Raw genomic sequence first — 12,755 nt, forward strand, 5'->3', positions numbered from 1 at the left:
ACAATACTTATTCGCTGGCAGGCCACTGCCCTCCGTCGTCTTTCGGACAACGGAGAATATTATAATTAGATAATTTTGAATTATTTTATAAGAATTTCTTATGTCCAACTATATTATTATACATAGTACATATTTAATTGGCAGAGTTTGTTGCTTTAAGGCCCAGCTACCTATTTTAATTCGGCCCGTTAGCTAAGAATCAATTTCAAATTCTTTAAAATTTCAAAATATGCGCTATTAAAGAACGCCATAAATTGCGGTTAAAACTACTTGTTAAAATATTTCGGTGAGACTATGCACTTGTAAAGAGTTACACGCCATTTTAAAGGGTGCCCCATTTTTATGGCCAAGGCTGCATGTATTATTTCCATAGAATTACATTTTATAATAAATAAAAATAATTAATCAAAATAGGTTATAATGACTTAAAATTTATTTATACAGTAAAAATATGCGTTTTTTACAAATTTATGAAGAATATTTCCTGCGCCCTTCAGAATAGTTCACCTCACTGATTGGGAACCCACGACAAAATGCTTAAATCCGACATCGATTCGCTTCAGGGTCTCGCCAAAAGAGCGCCCTTGGAGAAAACGATCGAACCGACCCAATTCCCTCTTTGGTACCCCGACCTACATCAACCGACGCGCAGGGCCGGTCCAAGACTTTTCGCGTTAAGAGAGCGAAGCGTAGAAAGTGAACGACGACGAATTCGGCAGAGGTCCAGGCGGCGTGCATGCCGGTGACTTTCGCCGACAGGAATCGATTTCGCTTTCGAACGAAGCGAAAAAAGCACATACTCTGCTCACGGCGTGTGCGAGGAACCCGTTTTTGGGCCGCTGCGAAGTTACGATAACCGGCCAGAAACGGACGGACACCTTTTCGGTATCGAATAGGCGCCCACAATTTTAACGCCGGTGCTATGATGTTGCAAAACACATACTCACATGCACAAGAATGACGCCCTCGCGAATCTGAGTCATGATTAGATACTGATTTGCATGATGGGGACCGCCGCTGCCTTACAAAAATGTTTGAAAACAAACCCCACAAATATTATTTTATCATGATATTTAGGTTAAATTAATATGATTATTCATTAAAGGAATCGTGGTACATCTGTTTTTTTTTATTCCATTTAAGATTTTTTTATTTTTGCAAATTGTCCTAGGAATATTATTAAACGAATTCACACCTCCGTTCATTATTCCCCTGGCCGTATTCGTTTTCTTATACCTAACTATTCTTAAATTGCCTGTATTTCGAAGACGGGAGACGTACTTCTGGACCTAATTTGATTCCCGTTTTTGTTTTTGTATTTATACGACATATTTCTCATCTTAGATAACATACATATTTTTCCACTATTTTTTTAATATCACTATATTCGCGTTAGAATCTTATATATATAATAATAATAATAATAAAAATAAATAATAATAAAAAATTTAAATTAAATTTGGTTCGTTGCTTTCCGTTGCACCGGTAATGCGTTCTGTTGTTTCGACCAATGAAAAATAAGCATTCAAATATAAAACAAGATGGCTGACAGTACCGTGACAACAGTTTTAAATAATTATTATTAATAAACAAAATTTTGCTACGCGACAATAATTTTCATTAATTCGTCATTTGACTGAATATAAATAATCGGATTGCAAATTAACTAGGTGTGTTATAATATATATATACATAATGTGTTTAGGATTATAAGAATACATTGATTAAACTAGCTAAACAATCATAAAATAATCTTCAAATTTTGAATTCCCGTCGCCGGACTCCGAGGCCGAAAAGTGCGTGTTTCCTTTTATAAATAATCGGACTGCAAATTAACTAGGTGTGTTATAACTATTAAAATTAAATATATACATAATGTGTTTAGGATAAGAAGAATACATTGATTAAATTAGATAAACAAGCATAAAACAATCTTCGTAATGAAATCTTCAAATTTTGAATTCCCGTCGCCGGGCTCCGAGGCCGAAAAGTGAGTTTTTCCTTTTATATTACATAAACATTATTATTGCTTCCGATTTAATGCACTTAAGAATTACAAATAAACCAAGTATGTTTTAAACGTGAACGTGTAATATATCCTTAGTATGTATGAGGATTGAAAGTTAATGTCGATCAAATCGGCGCTGTCGCAGTGGGAACGCTATATATATCAGCCAACAGACAGCTTATAAATGTGTAGTTTCTTGGATGTTATCTAATAAACGACATTTTACAATGATTATAAATATATGATTGCATACCTTGAATAATCGATAGCAAAAATATCTAAGAGTGGGTTATTTTTAATTCCGATGTAGCAAAATATGTATACGTCATGGTTTTTATTCAATTTTTGTTCTGTGCCATCATTCCTCTTTCGGAATAGCCAAATTCATGATATTCAGTTACATCAAACTTATGTAGTATGTTCTTTATAAAAAGACAGTGACTTCAACATGAGAAGATTCACTCTTAGTTTATATATACCAATTCTACGTTGTAGACATATGTCATCAAATTGTTCCATCATTGCTTCTTAAAAATAATTAAAAACAATAAGACCTTTATCAAAAGTAAACATTGAACACATTATTACTACTGATATAATCTATAAATTAAATTTAAACGACAACTGAAGAACAAAATTGACGGAAGTTACTGTAGAGGATTAAACACGTAGATTGGTATCTCTTCATATTCTTCAAAATTGTCGCAATATGTCATATATTAATTGTTTGTCATACGTAAATGTTGTAAACGATACTATAATATATAGTGGGTAAAATGTAACTTTTTGTTTACACTAATACGAGATTTTTCATTATTACTAGCATTGTACTATGTTTAATTAACTTTGGTATGTGTACCTTTAATTGCCAAATCACCGCTGTTTGTCTTTTAATATTTGATCCTAGAAAGTCAATAGTAATTTTGTTATATATTATTCATATAACCAAACACTTACTGGCACTATATTTACTTCCAATTCATCAGTACTGGTTCCTTTATTTTAATTTATAAATTATGTTGTGAATTTCTTCTGAAGATACTGATTCAAATTCTCCAAATTTTACATTCAATGTTTCATTATTGTATTGTACTAATTTAATAAACTAAGGTATTGATTTTTTTAAATACTCTCAATGTAGTACGTATTATTTTTTTCTGCTATCATATAAGCATATGTAAGTAAAGTTTCCATTTATGATTTCACACTTTTTGTTAATCTACAGATCAGAAAACGCTGGAGTTTTAATAACAATTTATTGAAAGGGAGCATAGAGATTAATCTGACGCGATTTGAGCTTTTAAAACCCATACTTCATGTAGGAAATGTCAACTTAATTTATGGCTTTATGTGAGGTTGGATTGCCTTCATTGGGATCGAGAGCTGAATATGATTCTTGATCATCGAATGTTTTTCTATTGCCGTTGAGACCTGATGAATCTCTAAAACATTGATAAAAAAATTGCATATTCTCTACAGTAATCAGTAGTATGAAATCATCATTTTTTAGTTTGAAACTGCTAAAACGAGCGGGTTTTAATGCTTTTCAAAATTTTTGGAAGGCATAAAACCATAACTCCATTTTGGGTATACCACTTCTTGGGGAAGCATTGGTTGAACACACCGTAATTTTTGTCGTAGAGAGCGGTAAGTGTTGCGTCCTTTCGCCAACATACTTTTTTAATATCCATCTGCGCATGTGAACTTAAGTGGATCTTTGTATGACAGTAAAATTTTTAGCTTCAGGTCGGTACACCAAAAATCATAAAATACGCAGTGTGCGTCGAATTTAAATTCTAGTGGACACCGCTGGCTTTTGTAATTTTATAGCAGCTTATATAATTCAACCTATAAAGTTCTTGAGCCATATAAAAGCGTGTTTATAATATTTAACATTCCATCGTCATAGTTTGCGTAAACATTATAATACAAAAGGAATATAAACGGGACATGATAAAAATATGTACAAACAATCAAAATGAAAACATCGATGATTCACTCGAGCGAAGCAGCTGTGGAAAACTAACGTTGTTTACTCGAAATGTGTGAACAATGTATTTTTTAGTCGGCAAATATTTATCATATTAATAAGAGAAATAAAAACTGTCGTGGTTTATAAATGATTAATTATGCCTCAACTATAAAAAGTTGCTACACGTATCCATAAACGCAAAACAGGCATAATATTCGATGTGTGTTAATAAAACGAAAACAGATAACAGTCGTTATCTTGAAATTTTCGTTTATATTGCTTGTATTATGCATTTAAACGGTTAATTTTTTTTATTGGCTCCTACATATCAAATTTGATTATTATTTTAAAACGTACATAAGTAGAAAACAATATTCGCTTAACATATGTTTGTTACTTAACTAACCTTTCAAGATTTTAGTTACTCAACTCAAAAGTTACAAATGACTGCCAAAACAATTGTCGCTTCGACTAATTGTTCTCTCGCGTGTCGCGCATGTTTTCTTAGTTGCAGGCGACTCGCTGTTTCCGACATAGACGTGCGTATGTCCTTATATATTTCCTTATATTTATCTAATGGTTGCCCACGACTTGCCGATTGCTCAACAGTAAAGCATCTAACCTATAGGAACTAAAAAAATAAAATATGTTACGAAATTGTATCTAAAACCTAGTTGAAGAAACTTGATTAGGCGCTATATTTCAATTCGGCCAGAAAATTATGGACCTTCCTTTGAATCTCTGGCGTATATTGGATGACGCCCTCGCCATTTTCGCAAGCGTGGGCTAATTAGCGATTTTTTTTCTTCTTATTACTTAATGCATTCGTCCTACGCCATCTATCCGTTCAATTTCATCGAACACATAGATAAGGATGGAGGGAGATTGATGTATAGTCGATTGCAGAACTTTAGATGTAGGATAATATTTAATCACCATTATGAAATGTCGCATTTCCGTAATTGATTCCGAACGAAATCGATACACATGTGGTTTCGCAACGAGCTGCGTTTCATCAGGTGTGTGTGGTGGAAAATTGGTCAAGTGGAATTCGCTTGGTAGTTCAACGTTTATATTATCTTGAAGGTACTATAAATTCAGGATAGCATTAGTCGAAGATCTGTGCTCCTCTGAAAACTAGGTCGGTTTTGAATAGATGCCTCGTTAAGTGCAATGCACGTGCTGAATGTGCTGTTGTACATGTACACAGAGATTTCATTCAGTCTTGTAATTGAATGTTTTTTTAATTGAGTTGAGTGGTTTGAAATGCGATATTAACGCGTCTGAGGAGTTTAAGTGTGTTGGTAGGAAAAACATAGTGACTCATTGAACTACATTATATCTAAATAGTTTGTAAGACGCTGATCTTTAAAATGTTAAGTGTGGAAATAAAAAGTTATTTTTGATTTATTCCAATTAGACTCTTGTGTAATAAAGAATCGACCCACAATAGTGCTCTCTGTTGTATTTCCAAAATAGTCTAGTTACAAACTTTACTTTCAATATTCTATATTGATCTTGTCCTGATTTATGGCATTTTCAACGTTACCGTCATATTTTAGCAAGATATGATCTGACTATAATAAATTGCATTAAAACACCACTTACTATCGGTACATGATTTTATCATAAATCAGTGTGAAAAGTCATAGTATACATCAATTTGTCTTCATTATTTACATATTATAGTAATATGTAAAGCTAACCAATTACCTAGCTGATAATTGGGGGAAAAATCAAGAAAAGTATTGATTTATTTCTTCAAATAAATTGAGACTAAACATGTTTAAAAACACAATTCAGACTACAAATTATTTTAATATATATCTTAAACCAAAATATTTATCTGGATGTATTGATTCACAAACCGATGTAATCTCGAGAACGTGGATTTCATACGGTGGTTGAACTTATTAATATCAATATAAAATAAATTTTATTCACGCGTGTCTAATGGGTACTTTTATGTAAACCATACCGATTTAGGACAGTTGATCAAATTTTAATAAGTAAAGATTAAATTGCTTAGTAAATAATTGTATCTGTACCGATAGAATCTTATGCTCATATTTTTTTATTATACAAATATGATATTCTCTATGAGCTAAAGTAGGTAATTATTAGATAATTTTTATTTCTAATATGTATGACATTCGTCCATTCGTATCTAAGAAACACGAATCTGTGATAATCGATCGGAATTATAATTATATATTAATTACGAATTCTGATCTCTCAAATACAATAGAAATTCATATGAGATACTAACCTAGGTTTTTATAATTAATATTTATATGTTACAAAAAAGTAAAAAAATGGGTATTCATACCTAGTCAATGTATGCACTGTCAAATCACTTTAAATTACAGTACACACAAAAGATTTGATTTACAATGTAACTAGTTTTTGTATGCTCTCACTGTTTGCTGTTTGTCAAAGTATTCAAAATGTTTTCCTTATGTACACTGGAATTGCTATATTAAAAAAAAAAACATTTTAAATATGGTGTTGCTAATTATTTTTTGGATAAAACTTAAAAAAAAATCAGTGAATATATAATATATTTTTTAATAAAAATATACCTATAAATATAATGATGTTATCCTTGTTTAACACTTGCAATTGTTTTGAGTGGTTTTTGATTTATCTGTTAAGACATGTCAGAAGCAGTGAACACCCCATGGATAACTCTCTGCAACGAAACCATTTAAAAGGAGTATTATATAAATTAAAACAAGATTTACCTTGCATAAATGGCTTAAAATACCTATTAAATATATTAAATTTATTACACTTATATATATGAAAAAAATATTTTAAACCATTTGTGTAGGATAAATCTTGTTGCCAATTTGTTTGATCCTCCTTTGAGATAGATTCGTTACAGATAGTTATTCATGGGGTCTTCACTGTTCTGACAAACGCTATGTTTTTTATTGGCTCTACATCATTTTTTGGTTAGACAGGTGATTAACTTGTCGCTTTATGGCCAACGACACCCGGTGTGTCATTTTTATTATTTTTTTACATTCCATTATATATAAAGCAAATATACTCCTACATAAATAATTTTTTGCATGTTTATTTATTTTTCAATCTTACTAACGAAAAGCGCCTAGATAGATGCTGAAAATCTCTGCCATTAATAATTGAAACATACATTTTATATATATTTCTTGATTTTTTAGTCTCTACCTTATTCTTATCTACCAATAAAAAATAACATAGCATATTTTTTATTTTAACGAAAGTCGTTTTTGAGAAATCACTTATTTTGTATGTTTCATGCAGTTTACATGATCGTCTGTAAAATCTTTTTCGTTGACGTGACGATAACTAGTTCACACACTCGCTAGTTAAAGCATACACGATGCATGCGTTATCTAGTGAAAGTGTACACTAAATGTAGCATTGTAAGCTGGAACTAAAACTCATAGTTAATGCGTACTTGTAAAATCATTATATACTTTATAGAAATTGAACACTAACTGTAATTTATTTTGTACGCGTGCTAGTAATTGATACCTGTAATAATTTGATGATCAGATAGGAGAATTATATTCCATTTGCCTTCTAACAAGTCGTATAGTAATTTAATTGTTTGTAGAGATTTGCATTTTCAGGAAGTGACTAATTTCATTCGTGTCTCATTACTTACATGTATACGTTGATTGTGTTAAATCGTTGTGATGCATTGGGCTAACGTCTGTCACGTTATAACAGAAGTTTTGTGAAACCTAACTATATTTCCAATATAATTTAATAATATTTATTTGTAAAATATAGGAATTGTCGAGATTGAATTGACTCTTTTTTCAGATTTAATATTTTTTAATTTATATGTTGAATTTTACTAGTATTCGTTTCATAGTTTTTTCAACATTTAATTAACGGTGTAAAACGGTTGATGTACACTTAGTACACATGTAAAAAATTACGATTGAAAAAAATTAAAAAACGCGAAAATTAATACAAAAAATTAGTCAAAGCATATTATTGTATAAGTGTTGAAAATGCGCAAAAGAATTTTACACCGCAGTAATAAGATGTCATGTAAACTCGGTGTACATCACAGTAAAGTAAAGGTTAAAGACGATCCTCCATTAAAAAAAAATATTGAATTGCTACAATTACTTGTTCCAACTCAGTCACGATTCTGTACAAAACAAGGGAGTTTTTAACATGCACAATGTGTTAAGAATATATTACATATGTGTTAGATAAGATGACCAGAAAATTGTCCTTGTACAAAAATTTTCAAAAAAAAAAGTATTTTTTGAGCTACGTTAGCAATTTCTCCTCTTAAAAATTTCCGAAGTGACCTTTTTTTAGCTCCCGCAGCAACAATGACCATTTTATTTTATGTCCTCCCTTGATGTTTGTAAAATCTGGTCACCTTAGTTAAGAGATTTAACAATAGATGATACAATTATAATTCGATATTTTATTATTTATTTTATTTATTTAAAATACAGAAAATGTTTCACATCAACCGCTTTTCACGTGCATGATTAGATCTGTTTGGGAGCATTGCAATACTTTTGCTTGATCTCAAAAGTCCTTGTCAAATTGTGGCGTGAGAGATAGACAACACAAAAAGCGATTATTTACGTCAATCAAAGTTCAGTAGTACATATTTGAAAAAAAAACTTTCCAAAGGGAATTGTACAAAATATATGTTGTCTACATCGTAATATTTCCTTCACATACATAATATATTTCGTTTCCGAGAAACAAATGCTTGGTTTTCCATTTAGAGCAAAGCTGTGATTACTTCCCTGAAAGAGTGTAAAACTCGCAACATTTTAAAACGTAACAATCGTTGTGTCACATGCTTTTCGGTAGTAAAAAAAGCAGGTCACGAGAGAAACAAGTGTGCTAACAATGGCGTCGCCATATAAAGTGGATTTTTAATCTATTATCCTAGATTTTAAATCCGATTGTCACGAATGACGATGCCCACTTTGATTCGATCGCGTCAAGTAATAGATGTCATTTCATCTCAGCAATATCCGAATGGATGATTGGACCGCATATTGAATTTCCGCCGTCTAGACCTTTCCGTCTCCGCTATGAGTGCTTATCGATTTTCCGCGCAGTTCACACTTTTGCACATCTTTAGTAATGCGATTCCTGTGTATTTCCCACCCTCGTGCCAAAGTCTTATCATGCTGCATTTGCATATTCATTCGTGGCTAATGACGCGTGTTGTTCACGTTTTTTGCTCTTGTTGCAGTTCTGGGTTAATTTCGCGTGACGGACGCTCGGACCTCGGCACGCGATCTTACGTAAGGCGCCGTGTTTTCTTCAGGACACAAAGTGGACTTGGACCGCAATCAGGTTAGTGCAATTTGAAATGACGGAGACCAAAATTTCTTGGTCAAAGTTACTAAAAGCAGACCTGATTAGATTTCAGAATTGTATATTTTCTCTATTGATATTCTATTTAAAGGAGTCAGAAAACTTATTCTGTGAATAGCTAGATCGTAAATATTTTAGGCTTGGCGAGCCAGGAAGCAAAATTAAAGTAGGCTTCAAAAAACGTAATTTCTTCCATATTTTCAGACGCAGTGTATCATGAAATCTCATGATATGACTGAGCCTTTGAACTACTGTGTGGTAGAGTAAGTGAGGGAATACGGCTTCCATTTCTGATAAAATACGAAACTGACAACGAGAGCGAATAAAGTTCACAGCTGGTTCAATAACCCACGATAGATTGAGATATTTCCCACAAAGTACCTGTTAGTGAATAATACAAATAATCATAGGTTTTGCCTCATGTTTCAGCCTCATATTTTTTCCAACTGGGCTTTAATCTGTTCCACTTATATTTTTACCACCATCGGATGTGACACATTTTACTTGATTTAACCACAGAATGTACTTTGTTAAAGTTTTCTCAACTTCGTTAAGAATATTTTCGTCTGTAATTGTTCCATGCAGACTATTCATGAAAGCAAGAAATTCTTCAGCCACTACAAATATAGCATTGACTCATTGAATAAACAATGCGGTACAAACATCGTTACATACTCTTACTATTTCAACCCAATTTTAATTATACAAAATACTCGCTATTTCTCAAAGTGTATGTGTCATAATTTGACAAAGGACGCCTTGTAAAAACTGGGAGTCGAAAATGTCTGGAAGTTATGGAAAAAGGAAAAATGTCATTGCTTTGCTATTCAATTGGCTATTGATGTTACTCACAATGTGCTCAATTCCCGACGAAAAACTAATAAATTGAACTAAATCTATTTTCCCATGCACATTTCTTCGGTTGCGATTGCGAAATTTTGCGACGCAGACGTAAACCGTGTTGCTTGTACACTAGAGCCTACAGACAATAATTATGTAATATTCTGGCCGAAATATTTCGTTCTGTTTTCAACTGTTAACATTTCATGCCGCTAATTTAATTATTAAACGCATTATTTCTAAACTGAAACGGCTTTCTGGAGCTTATTGTTCATGATATCTATGGAACCGTCAGTGAGTTTTATATTTGCTGCTTCTTCAGTTTTAGCTATAAATGAGATATCAAACAGCATCGGTCAGAAGGTGCATTATTGTCGAACTCCCGTTTGGTATTAAAAAATCGAGTACATGAATATATTCAACTTGACTTACAAATTATTTTTATGAAGATATTGCTTGCTTATTTGTCAAGCATTAAATATTATATGACGCACATTAGCAGCTTAAATAGTACATATTGAATAATTATATTGTTAGTAACGGGATTCTGGGATCGTCAACCATTTCAACTTCCATTGACGCATTGTCGATGTACCGATAAGGGATCGACGTTTAATTAAGCAATTTAGATTCATTACCCCTAGCGTCCGGCGCTATTAACGTTTACGTCATAGCGTAAAACTGCCTTTGTCCACTAACAATATCGCACAAACTGTATGTGGACATTTGACGTTTAACGCACCAGTATACATAGATACATATATGGGTCAAAGAGCTTTTAATTTAACTAGCTTTTCCGGTCGGTTTTATAGCGCAGTTTTTTTAGTAATATTCACGTAGATAGATCAAAGAACGGAAGCATTTAATATTTGATGAGTTCACGTGAATCGTCTTGTTTTATTTACGATTGAAAAAAGAGGGCATAGTGACTGTCATGAATAGGTAATGTTCAGATTCTGTTCATTTTTTATGTGACGTAAGAAATTTTTAGATATTTTAAACGTAAATAATATATTTTTTTATTTAAAAAAAAACATAGCTTTGTATTATCTAATTCAATTATCGGTAATTCTGGCTTCTAGGTTTAATGACACGAAATAAAATAATTTTTTGCTACCTGCTAGTTGCGAATCTAGTGAATATTGATATTATGAGTGTCTTGACGGACCGCATGTTGCGAAATGTCATTTCGTCTCAAACTAAAAATAACAAATTAAAAGTATATTATACACAATGACTCAGTGTGCATACCCGAGCGTGATTTTTTCCTTGCAATACTTACCTACATAATAACCCAGACAGGAGCACACGCACACTTGTATACTCGTGTGAACACACCCGTTTAATTCAATGCGCCACTGAGGTTTCCGCAAAGTTTTGCTTTTTGCGGTCAGTAAATTTTAGTGTCGCAAAGCTCCCTTATTTCCGGCACGTTCGCTGTTTCATAGTGCATGTCATTTACAATGTTATGCTAAATGAACACGGGCGAAAATGTGACCTCGATGTTTTCCTTCCACACGTGTCATGAATAAGGTATGTACATACATATATTCAAATAACGTCTATCGGTAATATGTCATCAAAAACACACACTCGCACGTCCTTATGAGCTTTTTGCAAACATTACCACTTTTTCTTAAAAATAAATAGTGAAATTTCTGGTTTCACCGAAAACGTATACTGGTTTTGAAACAGCATCAAGCAAGTGCACAAACCTGCCGAAGAACGTACTGCCAACGATCAAGGTCGTCGTACTGCCGAAGGCACTATTCTTGTTGTTGGTATACAAAAGGTTGCGCAACTCTGATCACTTGTATAACCAATATTTTTTACTCTCCTTCGTATACGTCTGTATATATGAAACTAAGAAGTGCCGACGACAGTTTTGCTGAAAAGCGTTGGAAATTTTCCGTGAGTTTAGAAAAGGTTTTTCCCCTCGTTGATTATGTGTAATAATTGTGAGATGCAATTCATCTTTAATAGTGATTCAATAATGACATACACATTGTTTATGTTCTGAGTAGGGATTCCAATCCCGGGCCAAAATTTTGATCCCGGGATTTCGGTATTGCAATTAGTCGATCCCGGGATCCCGGGACCAGTCCCGGGATAATTTTCATGTTATTTTATCGATAAAAATAATTTAAAATGAATAATACAATATATTTTTACATCTGTTTTTTATAACGTACAATGTATAAAGTACGTATAATTTTAGTCTTGGACTTAAAATAAAAAATAATATAATAAAAATAAAAAAGGGAAGGTTTTATATATTTATTTAAGAAGAAAAAAATGAACTTTTGACAATGTATGTACATACCTATGTACATTCATAGACAATTAATTGAAAACATTATTTTGAATAAAACTCACGAAGTAATATCAAAGCATCAAGTGTTTTATCATTTAGCCTTGTTCTGATTTTGGTTCCTAAGCAGCCTGCTGCTGAAAAAGCACGTTTAGACTCACAGCCTCAAAGATTCACAGATGACACGTGCAACTCGCGCAAGTTTGTACACGAAATATAACTTATGTTGTCAATAATAATTCGATTGTGCTTGATAAATCAAC

General features: G+C 32.5%; 1 protein-coding gene across 4 annotated transcripts in view; it reads left to right on the plus strand.

The window, feature by feature from the left end:
* Csk (C-terminal Src kinase) overlaps positions 1-12,755 on the plus strand; it is a 68,669-nt gene that overhangs the window by 10,325 nt on the left and 45,589 nt on the right. For 2 of the 4 annotated variants that reach the window (XM_088185260.1, XM_088185263.1), the window contains exon 2: positions 9,217-9,320. The exons of the other annotated variants lie outside the window; for them this stretch is intronic. The gene's annotated coding sequence lies outside the window, so the exon portion shown is untranslated. The remainder of the gene's footprint in view (positions 1-9,216; positions 9,321-12,755) is intronic. 4 annotated transcript variants of the gene reach the window in all.

This window comes from Plectrocnemia conspersa, unplaced genomic scaffold (genome assembly GCF_051122295.1).
Source record: "Plectrocnemia conspersa isolate PC_06_02 unplaced genomic scaffold, ASM5112229v1 ptg000004l, whole genome shotgun sequence".
NCBI lineage: Eukaryota > Metazoa > Arthropoda > Insecta > Trichoptera > Polycentropodidae > Plectrocnemia > Plectrocnemia conspersa.